This window comes from Protopterus annectens, chromosome 12.part0 (assembly GCF_019279795.1).
Source record: "Protopterus annectens isolate FY-2018-M chromosome 12.part0, PAN1.0, whole genome shotgun sequence".
NCBI lineage: Eukaryota > Metazoa > Chordata > Ceratodontiformes > Protopteridae > Protopterus > Protopterus annectens.
The window spans coordinates 1,402,691,375-1,402,705,276 of record NC_056746.1 but is presented as its reverse complement, the minus strand read 5'-3'; positions in this window follow the sequence as shown (position 1 = coordinate 1,402,705,276).

Genomic DNA, 13,902 nt, shown 5'->3' with positions numbered 1-13,902 from the left:
TATATTGTTATATAAAATAGGTGAGAGAGCCTGAAAGAACATGTTGTAGCCCAATAATACAGCCATAAAATGCCCTGAATAATTCCTCTGCATGTACTGTCATATAAAATAAGTCAGAGAGCCAGAAAAAGAGTGTAGTAACCCATTAAGAAAGGTAAAATATGTCTGGAATAATATCTCTGCATGTACTGTCATATAAAATAAGTGAGCGAGCCTGTAAAAGAGTGTTGTAACCTATTAATAAAGGTATAATATGTTTTGAATATGTCTTCCATATGCACTGTAATATCAAATAAAGGAGAGAGCCTGTGGAAAAGTGTGTAATGTAATCAATAAAGGTATAATACTTGGAGTGTGTCTGTGTCACTTACTTTGAAATGTTGTTGTACCCTTGCATTATACAAATAGTACTGTTGTAATAAGTGCTGTCAACCCACAGTTGGGCAGTCCCATATAAAGTGGATGATGGAAGTGCCAGTAGCTGTGAAGCATATATACAGTCCTCAACAGTCAGTTAATGGCTGGCATGCATAAGTAAATCTGGCACACAAGTAGCTTGTTAATGTGTTCCCCAGAAATGTGAGTGTGCTACATGAAATATAGGGTTCTGTAGAAATTTAACTGAAAATGTCACGTGAACACATCCAGATATGTAGATATAGAAATATAAATAAAATAAATAACTATGTAGCAGTAACATCTGCATCTTGGACAGTTAGTATGTCAGATATAGGTCAGGTATATAATGAACTAGCCAAACCCATTACACAACCTAATGCATGTTGCCAAGTGTAATAATACATGTAGGGAATATACACTTGCAGCCAATAGGAATGTAGTGTAGACTAAAAGTACTTATAAGATGTTAATTGAGGTTTCTTTCTACACCCTACTGTATGTGCATAAACAATGGAATTCCACACCTCAATGGGTATGTCTAATCTCAAAACATTTGTTGGGACATATGTCCTATTGTTCTATAAATATCTGCATTTACTTTGATGCATGTGCCCTGTTCAAACACCACAATCTTGGTGGCCTGTTGCCACCAATCATCCCTGCATGCTGTTGGAATGTCCACTGTCGTTCAATATATGCATGTGTTATGCTTGCTGTTCAACTGTTGGAACCTTGGTGTGTTGGGTTAATGGGAATATTACTGCATGCTGTTACAACTAATTTGGAATGCTGTTGTTTATGTTGTAATTAAACACACCTAATCACAGAACGTATGGGAAGGCCGGTCCCAGCGGACCCACCTGTCCCTCCTCAGCTGGCGATTGCACCTGGCACCAGCAGGTCTGGTGCCCAGCACGGGCTCCCCTTCTCCATTGGTCCTGTGCCACCTTCGGGTGGAAGCGCTGCAGGGGATGGGCTCATCCCCCCATGCAAGCGTGGGCAGAGAAGGGCCACCTGTCACCCTCCGAATGGTCCGGGCTGTGGTGCGTAGGGAGATCCAGCATTCAGTCGCTGATCCCCTACACCAGCTTGAGGTGAGAGTGGTGTGACTCACAAGTGAGCCTGCCCCTCCTACGCAGCCCCCAGCACAGCCACCCTCGGGGCTGTGAAGGTGCAGTGGTGACTGCCCATTGGTGGGGATCTCAATTCCACTATTGCCATCAGTGGGCTCTTGGGCTTGCGATTTCCAAACATACGTCCCCATCAATTGTGTTCACCCACCCCACATGTCATACTCTGCCCCTGTATTCGTCTTGCTTGTTTTGTCTGTTTAACTCCCCAACCTACCTCCCCAAATATTCCTACTTCCTCTACCTCACTTTCCACTCTCACCTGAAAAAAAAAAAAAAAGGGCAATCTGTTCCCACAAAAAAATTACGCCCCATACATAGCTGCCCATTTCGCACACATGTCCACTGGACATGTAAACTGATAATTATAATTGGCAGTACAACATACTTTGTTGTCCTCACCCCTCTCTCAGGGGTGGAAGGTTTCAAATTTCACTCCAAATTTATTGCATATGCACAGCTGTTGCTGGTAAAGAAATGGGCAGCTATGGACCTTCCCTACACCCGTCCTGCACATCCCGAGCTTGTTTCCCTACTGTCTTTCCCTCTTTGTGCCCCCTTTTTCACCACTTTCCTATCTCCCCATTTTCTTTTCTTTCAAAGAAATTAGTGTGGGGGTTAGTGGGAGTAAGCACTTTTAAGCAGTAGTTAGTGGGTTTGAGCGAGTGTGCTCATGTGTGCACTTAGCTAAGTATTACTAAGCGTCGCGCAAACCCACGCAAACCCACTTACAACTGCTTAAAAGTGTCTTAGTCACTGTGCATGGCAGGGCCCTTGTTCTGCTGAGCAGCAAAATAAAACACCTCTGTCAGTCTCAAACCCCGGACCTTGGACACACTAGACAGCATGAAGTTCCACTAGGCCACAGCAGATTTACAACAAGTTGGTGCTGTAATAAATATATCATGCATTACAATGAGTGAATGTAAAGGGAAAATAGGAATGTCATAACACAAATCTTGTTCTGTGGATCTTTACCAGCAGTTGTTGTGGAATTACATGACATGACTGTGAAAAGAGAACCAGCCATTCTAGCAGGAAATAATGTTACAGTAGCACTTTACAAACCCCACACAGTATCAGAGCAGGATAAACACTGGCATATTTGAATAGGGCAGAGGCCATACTTCCCAACTGTGACTGCTTTTCAGGGATGTCCCTAATTCCTTAACAAATGTTAGCTTTGTCCCTCAGAATCCCTCTGAAAAGTGCTGATGGTAGGCCGAAGAGTGGGGAATTACATTTAATGAATAATGTCAGTAAGTAATAGTACACTGCATACACGTCAGAAAAGGTGTATTACTACATATGCTCTGATTCTCTCACAGTCTCAACTTAATGTCTGTAATATATTACAGGTGTACCCCAGTTATATGTACCTTTCCGTGAGGCTGTTCAAATATATACCTGAGTGTATCAGAGGCCTGGCAGAGGCAGAAACACACAGGCATTTCAGCTTGTCTGCTGTTACACACTCTGCAAATAGCTTTGGAATGAGTCCCACAAGCATATCCTTATGTAGAAGTACAACACAGAAATATCAAAGGATGTAGCCATGCACTGTTAGCAACCAACTGTGACAATGCCATTGTTCCAGTGCAGAAAAGACCGGTGTGGTGCACAGACAAAGAATAATAGGCTAACCTCTGGCTACCATCTGGATATGTCCACAAGTGGGAGCTACCCAGACAGACTATTTGCCTTGTTAGACTAAGAGGTACACAGCAACCCTGTATGTTCAGCAAGATAAACATCACACAATAATATATAATGCTCTCTGTACTTCTGCACCCCTACCCAAAAAAACAATATACCTGTGTATTCAGGCTCTAGCAAGGATGTAGGTAGGCATACTCAGTACTGAAATGTGTCCAGTTGTCTTGAGCAGCCCGTGCTAATGTCAACACAAATAAACAACAAACTGTTCAGAAGTGAAGTAATTAATATTTACAGTATAGTAGTTCACAAACAGTTCATGTGCCAGAGGAATACATTGCAAAAACTACTTTTGTATGGCAGTTAATTGTCTAATTAGAAAAGAAAGTACATACTCTCATGTATCTTGTGTAAGCATGTGGAGGGGTGAGTAAAATTCTACACTGACAAGTGTGTACTAGAAGCAGCAACATTCAGATTTGAGTACAACATGCAAATCACTGGCTACAACCCTAGCTTCAGGGATAAGAAATATACCAACCTTCTGACTGACACAACGGTGGCCACAGCAAACAAGCATGGGCCCCACTTTGGAAAGCTGAAAGGGCTACGCCTACCTAACCTAGCATTTTATAGCAGTGGGCTGCTATGACAGTGAGTACTGCAATTACCACACAGCAGGCTGCATGCAATTAGTAAATGGTGGGCACCAATTGGTGCAGAGGCCATCACATGCACATGTGCAGATACCTAGAAAAGCAGGCTGTACTTGCTGTCTACACAAGCAATAATCTCATTGCAGCAAGAAAAAGAGAGATAGAGAGAGAGAGAGAGAGAGAGCAAAAGAGAGAGACAGAGACATAGGCAGAGACACAGACACAGACAAAGACAGACAGAGAAACACAGAAAAAGAAAGAGCAACAGACAGAGGAAAAAAAAAACATTTCCTTTAAAAACAAACGAAACACAGCAATACAAACGAAAGGTATGTAACTCATATGTATTTGCTGGCATGTAGTAGATGTTTATGAAGAGTACTCTACATACTGTGAATCATCCATATGTGGCAGCAGTACGTATCTCTATGTATCTGTACATGTGCATAGGGCAAGGGACATACTGCAACTGTTTGTGAAGGGTGTACATATATACATTGTTGAAGGTTATGTGCATATTTCTATGTAGGTTGTAGTGTGTAGCAAAGAAAATAGCATGCAGTGCTGGTATATGACATGTGGTGGTTAAATGCTGTGGGTATGCTCTGTCAGTTTTGCACTGTTGCAGTCAGTGAGGCCTGCTAAAGCTACATGGGCTGAGGACACCTTCAATACAGTCTGAACAATACTGTGCAACATTATTACATAACTGTATATCTCACAACTGTCGCATAAGTGATATTCCCACCATGAATAGTGGACTGTATATGTGTCTATATGTACATATATATGTACAGCAATTGATATTTATATGTATGTGTGTATGTATGTATATATATATCTATATATATATATATATAGATATATATATATATATATATATATATATATATATATATATATATATAGGGAGAGAGACATGGGGCAACAGGTGCCTGGCGACCAAGGTATGGACTGAAGCTCAGTGTTGACACTGCAGTGCCATCCCTTCTTGCCAGAACACTGTACCCATTAACTACTACATAGGTGATAGACTACCTAACACCAAAGGTGTGATAAGGGAACATGGGACACAGGTGGACAGTAGCCTACCCTTTGATAATCACAGTGCCACACTGGTCATGTACTCTGTCTACGTGGTACACATCATCACAAAAGGTGTGTCATCTAGGGAAATATAGGTCAGTGTTCCCCTCTACTTATCACACTTAAAACCCATTAGAGAGTACAGTGCCAACTACAGCAACTGGAAAGGCCACAGACATATCTCACAAAGAGTAATGCCTGCCTCAAACAGATGCCTTATGCAGACTGACTCACAAAACCACAGCTACACTTGTTGCATAGCGCCTTCCCAGAGGTGACCTCTGCCTAACATACTGAGTTATGTCACACCCATAGCTGTTGGACATCCTCCACGTAAACATATTACAGTCCCTCCCAGATATACGCTCTAGGGCCCTACACCTCATCATCTCACTAAACAGCACATGCTGGAGGGATAGAGTCCTAACTCAGAGACATGCCATACTCTGTAACACACCACCTATCAATAGCAAACAAGGCTCCTCATTAGCAGTTGTCATAAATACTCCTGATGATTGTTTGGGAGATAAGAAATACACCCTGGGAATTACCTCTGTGGCTCTGGTTGACAGGGGCAAGTGAAATTAAATTACATTTTTGTCAAAGGCCAGGGTAGCATATGGCTAGGCTGCTGTAGGCCCTAGGGCCAATAGCGTATTACCTACCCGTGACACGAAGCACACACACATGTACTTAGTGCAATAATTGCTGTGTGAGGTTGACTGAGTGTGATGGTGAATGTGTTGGTGAATGTGTGCAAGGTCTGTAAAGGTATGATAGCTTAGTGTAAAATTGTTTCTGTCATGGTAGTTTGTGTCCTAGCTGTGATCCTAACAAAAGATGTGTATGCTATTGCTAGGCAGAAAAAGTAGTATGGCATATGGTGTAACGTAGTCCCTTGTTGTCGACTGTGGTGTCCCATTGTAGGCTAAAGCAATACATGTATGCTTAGTGAGTGGTACTGCTGGTGAATCCAACTCCCATATGAACTTTAGTACTACCTGAAGCTGTAGGCCTAAACAGTACAGTATGGTGTATGTTCACATTGCTTGGAAACACTGTTTTGTGTCTTCCCTGTAGTCCTCACAGATTACATACCTCAGGCATAATGTTTTGTAAGTAGTGACACACAGTACTGTATGGTACACAGGTAAATCTCATCTGGGTTGGCATACATTTGTGTGTTGTATGTATGTCTGATGTGTGTGTAATTATGCCTGTACCATGCCCTCAATCATATCTGTGTTACAGGGTATACGGGTGTATCTAGCAACATGTATAGTCTAGTACAGCAGTATGCCACCTATATCAACAACTGTGCACATATGTTAGGCAGGGGTTTGGCATCAAAGACTATTGTGGTATACTGGTAATACTGTAACTGTACTTTACATTCATTGCAATGGATGACATCTTTCTTCATGCATTAGCTTGATATATACCTCCTGTGGCTAGGTGGTGCATTGTGTCACATACAGTGTGCCATGTACTGTTGTATAGTCTTACTTACTGGTTTCACTTTGTTGCTGTGCAGAACATGGTTTAATATATAGAATGTGCCAGGCACTGTCAGGCAGTTGTGGGCTGAGCACTGATATGTGGTATTAAAAGTGTGTACCTACTGACAACCAATAGGTTGCTATATTTGGCATTTCCTTGATGTCTGTACTTTAGAATGTTAAGTGTGCCACATGACTTGCTCACAATTATTGTTTTATTGTCTTCCAGGGACATGTATCACCATCGCAACCCTGCCTATTCCCCTGAAGAGGAGGAAATAATCATAGCTACCCTACTACAACATCACACCCTGCTGTTCTCCAGAATCAGCCAGGACCAGCATGGGTGCACTGCGCTGTGGCAAGATGTTGTCCGTCGGGTAAATGACGTAGGCATGCATAACCGGACTTATGAGCAGGTACGCCATCACCGCAGTGATTTCATTAGACATGTCCGGCAGCATGCCTCCGATGTCCGCAGACAACAGCTGCCAACGGTGGTGGTGCAGCATCATACCCACCCCTCACCAGAGTGGAAGAGCTGCTCCTCAGCGTGGTGGCTCCTGGCCAACCACTACAACAGACATGTTTCATCATGGAGGCCGGAGTCACCCAGCAAGTTGACTCGGAGCGTGCAGGTAACATAGCATATCTGCAGACTACTGTTAGCTCGATTGTTAGAACATGCATATGTCAGATGTGTACTGTGTATTTAGAAGATGTGGAGCCTGGTGTAGTGCAATACTGATAATTTGGAACATAATCTGTATGCCTGTGACTGTCACATGTTGTACTACTGTAAAGTTGCAAACTCACAGCAGCAATGCCATAGTTGTTGACACTGACAAACTGTCTCATATCCTTGTAGATCCCCCTGATGTGACAGGAAGACAGCAGACCCATGCTGGTGAGTGTTCTACATTTAATATATCACATAACATGTGCATGTCATAGGTGAATTGTAGGCCATATACACATCTAAAATGCCTATACATAATGCATGCTCTGCATGTTTTCTGTGGGACTATGCACATCCCAGTAACATGAGCAGCTGCCTCAAACACATGCAATACACAGAGCATTCCAACCAATTGTGGTACACTGTAGTGGACATTGCATAGGCAGAGTCAATACATATGCACGCAACACACACCACATTGTCATACGCAGTAAGCGTTAATATGATACACATGGCGTATTTAGACACCTGCTGTAAGGTCAGAGTCCAGTATCCCAAATGTCATCCACACAGCACACATACTATACCTGAGGGCTAGAGGCCTATCATGGGGTGGTGCGACACTCTTCAACACACAACACATTCATGTTAGGTAATGCTCCCTATTGAAAACCTTACATACCCATGTAACAACTGTCTGTGAAATGGTTAATGTAGACAAAGTGCTGCAGTTCAGGTACAGCAAGATAGTTGCCAGTGTGGCACACATTAGTGGCCTTGAGTGACAACATGATGCTGCCTGATGATGGCTCATGGTACTACACTACATCCAGTTACAGTAACTACAGTATTACACATATCATTCATTGCTATACACCTGACAGTTGTGTGCATCCGGCTATGGTATGTATACCTATGAGTGATGGTGCACAGGACATTGGAAAGCATATAATACTTGCACAGCAATGTTGTTTCCATGTACATATTGTGTTCCAGGGTGAGGCCAATCATTGAACAACACACGTGCATCAAAGACATGTATACTGTTATTAACAAGGACTCTCTACACTTGCACTGCATGCTGTTGAGCAACACACATCCTATATGCTGACATGTGTGATAGGACTCTTTGGCTTGTGATACTGTACTCCACCATCAACAACTAATGAATATGTTCCGTATTGCTGTGTGTGTGTGTGTGTGTGTGTGTGTGTGTGTGTGTGTGTGTGTGTGTGTGTGTGTGTGTGTGTGTGTGTGTGCGTGTGTGCGTGTGTGCGTGTGTGTGTGTGTGTGTGTGTGTGTCAACTTTACTGAGTAGTGTATTTGTGTGTGTGTGTGTGTGTCAACTTTACTGAGTAGTGTATTTGTGTGCATGTGTGCATGTGTGCATGTGTGCATGTGTGCATGTGTTCATGTGTTAATGTGTGCATGTGTGCTAACATCATGTACAGATTGTAAAGTGTTTTTCCTGTCTTCCTCTCACAGGTGCTGAGGTTGTGTTGGTTGAGTGCAGCAGGGAACCTGAAGTCACTGCCACAAATAGTGGAAATGATGATACATGTGTTGTGGCACAGGCAGGTTTGACAAGGTCTGTCGTTGGTCCTCCAATCAACAGTACAAAGCTTTCCACCCCAACTATGTGCACATTCATACTGCCAATACATCCCTCATCACCAATGGCCTTAGCTGATGGACAGCATACAGTAGGCATTGACCAGGATAGTGTGTTATCTATGGCACATGCATCCCCTCACAGCAGTCATACCCAGACTCCTGGAACGGTACCACATAGGTAGATGTCCAAGGGTTCTCATGGGAGCACTGCTGGTCATAATGCCCCTAGCAGACGTGCCCCCAAAGGTCTTACAACTTCACGTATTTTCCGGGCTGTAATGCAGGCACGTATGGAATGGTACACCAGACAGGGACTAAGGGCGCAGAGGGCCTATAACACCGCTATCAATGACAGTATCCGTGACCTTGCCGGTGCCATCCGTAATTACACTGAAGTCATTGATAAATGTTGGGAGGAGACACTAGATGTCCTCCGCAAAGTCATGTCCATGTGCCAGGACAGTGCAGGACAGCTGAGACGTCGACGTGGACGTATGCCAGCAACATCATCAGCTGGCAGTCATCGTGGATGACACACAAATCACAGCCACTCCCATAGTGGCAATGCCAGCCCCAGCAATGTTGGGGCTGGGCTGTCAATAGACCGTCCTAGAAGACCACGTGCACGTGGCTCTGGAAAGTCCCAGCAGGGACATGGGTCCAGTCGACATCCCTCTGCCTCTGTTGATAGTACTCAGTCTGGCTTAGTACCCGATACTGTCCATGGCACCCCTGCCAGGCACAGGTACTGTGTCTGTGGACAGAGACAGTGATCTGTACAGCCTGGCAGGTACAGTCTGTGGCTGTCCCACAACCTCCCGTATTTGGCAGCCACATGGTGGAACTGTGTGCATGCAGACACACACACATAAACCAAACACCTACGACTAACACATACACACACACACACATTACATCAACATTGACCCATGCTGTACTGTTGTCCCTCACACACACACACACACACACACACACACACACACACACACACACACACACACACACACACACGCACGCACACACACACACACACACACACACACACACACACATACATGTCGATTGAATGCTCTGGCAAACCAACAACACACCCTTTGCATATGATGAAACTGTGCCACCTCCTGTCATCTGTAACATTGATGCAGGAACAGGCTAACATGGTGCTGATGCACAGGGTGACTTAATAGCAGTGTAGCAATGTTAGCATTTTGTCAACAGTAAAGTGTAATGATATCCTTGTAGGTATATCTGAGCAGGCATGATGCATTAAAGCTATGATTATCAATGTAGTATTGTTTACACCAGTGTTAATTCCAAAAATGTATTGTCTGACCATGTGCCATTTGGTTCATGTGTGTAGTTCTGGCAGCATGTGTTGGTGAGTGGACAGTACGTGTGTGATGTGTGCAGTACAGATTTGCAGGTGTACATTTGTGAACATGGTGGAGGTGCACTGTCTGCATGTACGTGCATAGTGGACACATGGGAAGGGTGACATGCCCTGTATTACATAGTGTTAACACTTCATAGTTTCTATTGGTGGACAGTATGCATTTTACTACACATATGTTTCAACTTGGGTACACATGTGTGTATGACATGGTTTGACACTATGCTGTGGGTGATACTGTTAATATCGGTCATTGGTTTGCATTCTGGTAGTATACACAACCTCAACAACCTGACTATAACCAATCATTAGATGATGTCTTGACAACTGACACACAGATGTAGGATACACAGTAGCACTTGGGTCCTTCCGGTACTATACTATACCAGTAACCAGTGGTATTTACCGCCACCCATTCCTGGGACCACTCCTGTTTGTCATGTAGCCCTCTTAGGTACAAGCAAACACACTAGGGATATGTCCGTCCACATCTGGTAATGCATACAGTGGCCGGATGAGAGACTTATCCTCCACAAGGGTATCATACAGACAGATACCTGTTGACCAACCCATGCTGTAAAGCTATAAGCCAAATATAGCATAGTCATCCACATTTACTAAACATAGTATCCTGACAGTACCACATAGGTAGTAGCCCACAACATGTAGAAGGGGTACCGATGTGTACATACAGCCAAATGTTATGTCATCTGTCCTTTGGTATTCACATTTCCAAAGGTATTCTGAAGTCCCTTGGTGTATCACATAAGCAATAAAGGGTCTGTATGCATATCCACGAAGTTGTTGTACACCTATAATAAATGTCCATTATTGACAGACTTTGTTGTGTTTGAACATGTCTGAAATATACCCCAGGCACGAACACTCACTCACACTATTCTATAGAAACTGTCATGGGTGTGTGTGACACAGATGACCTAGGCCACAGATCACTACAATGGCTGGCCTTGTCACAAACATACATATGTGACCTAAGGTCTGAGAAGCAGCAGCACAATCTGTCAAAGGTAACAGATGTATTCATGTAGAAAGCAGGCTTCACACCTATGAACTAATTGAGGTCACATGTACATTTATGTATTTGCCACACAGATACCTGGTATGCAATGCACATACTGTTGTTTTACTGATATGTCATACAGTAGTAAAAACAAAACCCAAAACACATTGACCAACAGTGTCACACACACACTCAGCAATTGCAGGATTCAAACCCCTACCTAACTATGTGATGATACTAGAGATATATATGCATTAACACAATGCACTATATGCTTTACTGTTTTTTTTTTTTTTTATTTCCACTGCTGTATTTGTGGGATGCTGACATCATCAGACTTGCCAAAGAGGAATTTACCTCTTTTAATGTGTTTTCCTTGTCTCCAAAAAGGGCACTTCTCTCAAAGGAAATCACACACAAACATACACCCCCCCCCCACACACACACACTCAGTAATTGGAGGATTCAAACCCCTACCTAACTATGTTATGATACTAGAGAGATTTGCATTAACACAACGTGCTATATGCTTTATTTGGCGTTTTCATTTCCACTGCTGTATTTGTGGGATGCTGACATCATCAGACTTGCCAAAGAGGAATTTACCTCTTTTAATGTGTTTTCCTAGTCTTAACACGATGCGCCATATTGTTTACTGGGTGTTTTCATTTTTCCTGCTATATTTGTAGGATGCTGACATCATCAGACTAGACATGGTGATGTGTGTGCACTTCATTTTATGCAATCCCAAGACTGCACCATGGGGGACAGCAGGTGTTAACAGCTTGAACAGGACTCCACAATTCTTAGCTTGTGTGATCTATCTGTGGACCAGTTGCCAATCCATCATATGACAATACATATTTATGCACAGATTGTTGATTTTGTGGATACGATGTGTCTGGGATGTTGGAAAAGGGCTATTCAAAATCTATGTGGGACGTGTGTAGCTCATTTCAGTGATGTATGTCCTGGGTGGCTGCCTTGCTAACAGTCTAGCAGGTTTGGGAATCATGATCTGCCCATGACAAAACCAAAGATGGTAGGGTTGTGTGTTTGTCGGCTTCCAATAGCTCTGTTTTTGACTTCAATCATCATGGGCTCCATGGACTTGCAGATCAGACTTCATAGGCTTATAAGACTATAGTTCCCATAGTCTGTTGTGCACCAACACTTGTGCGGTGTGCCATATGTTGCTGTAACCCATTCAACAGCTTCATATCCTGTAGAGAGGGTGAGGCTGAACAGACTGTTAAGGTGCAGGGTCTGTTTTTCTGCAGTTCAATTATGACACGGAGATGGAGGCGCTGATTAAAAATCTACCAAAACAACAGAGGCCTCCAAAGCAGACACCCAAGCAACCACCACCTCAAGACATAGCACATACAACACATAGTTCACAAATTCAGTGTGCTAAACAGTCACAGCCCTTAAGGCCAAACAACATGCCAGACACACTTGTAATAGGTGACTCCATAGTCAGACACACTGACGTCCCGCTCACCAGACTGAACAAGGAAAAGGTCACAGTAAGCTGCCTGTCGGGAACTAGAATCCGCCACATAACACAAGCACTCAGGTCACTCCACAGCAAGTACAAATATGACTCAGTCATTGTACATGCCAGTGTGAACGACCTGAGATGTACCTCCCTGGACTACATGAAAAGAGGCATAGAGGAGCTCTCTGATTATGTAGCCCAGGCCGGTATGACTCTGACCCTGAGCAGCATCTTACCCTCACCAAGAATGATGCCACAGTACAAAGACAAAATGATCAGTTTTAACAATTGGCTTAATTACTGGTGTCATTCTAAGGGGATCCAATGTCTGTCTGCTTGGGATGACATGCTTGACAAGCCACACTGCTCGCAAGGGATGGCTTGCACCTGTCACCCTGGGCTTCGGATATTGGCCAAGGCTCTTGCCACCCCATAGTGCCTTTTTAGGCAAGGCTCAAATGACAAACCTACCTCCCTAGAAAACACAAGTGGAAAAAACTAAGGGTAATGCTGCTCAATGCCAGAAGTCTAAACCTCAAGATGCACGCCCTCAAAGCCCTCCTCAGTATGGAGAACATCGATGTCTGTGCAGTGACTGAAACCTGGTTCAAGGCTCCTGAGAGCACCCCAGCACTATCAGGTTTTACCTCATATCATGCTTTCCGGCCCCAAAACTTGGACTGAACCACAAAGGAGGGGAGTATCCATTTTCATCAAAGATACCCACACCTCCAGGTTAGTGGCAATGCACGAAGCATCGGAGACTATCCAGGTGCAACTAACCATAGGCAAAACTGCCTTACAGTTTGTAGCATGCTACAGACCACCCTCTCAAATTCAGGAACCCCACACAGCCTTCCTGAAGACACTGGAGAGTATGAATGTCTCTCCAAATACCATCATTTTGGGAGACTTCAACTACCCAAACATAGACTGGGAACATTACTCAAGCCCCAACACCCTAGCCCAAAGGTTCCTAGAATTCATAAACTCAAATGCAATGGAACAACTAGTCACCATTCCCACAAAAGGAGACAATATACTAGACCTGATCATCACAAACATGGGGACAAAATGCTCCACACCGGAAGTATATCCCTCTTTGGTAAGATCAGACCATAAATTAATCTCACTGGAAATCCACATACCGTCCCACCCCTGCACAAAGACCACAGTGAAGAACTTCTCAAAAGCAAACTTCACACTTCTTAAGACTGAAGTGGTATCCTTCAAGGCCCCCGGGGCCAGTGGAAACCACAACCCACACTGCA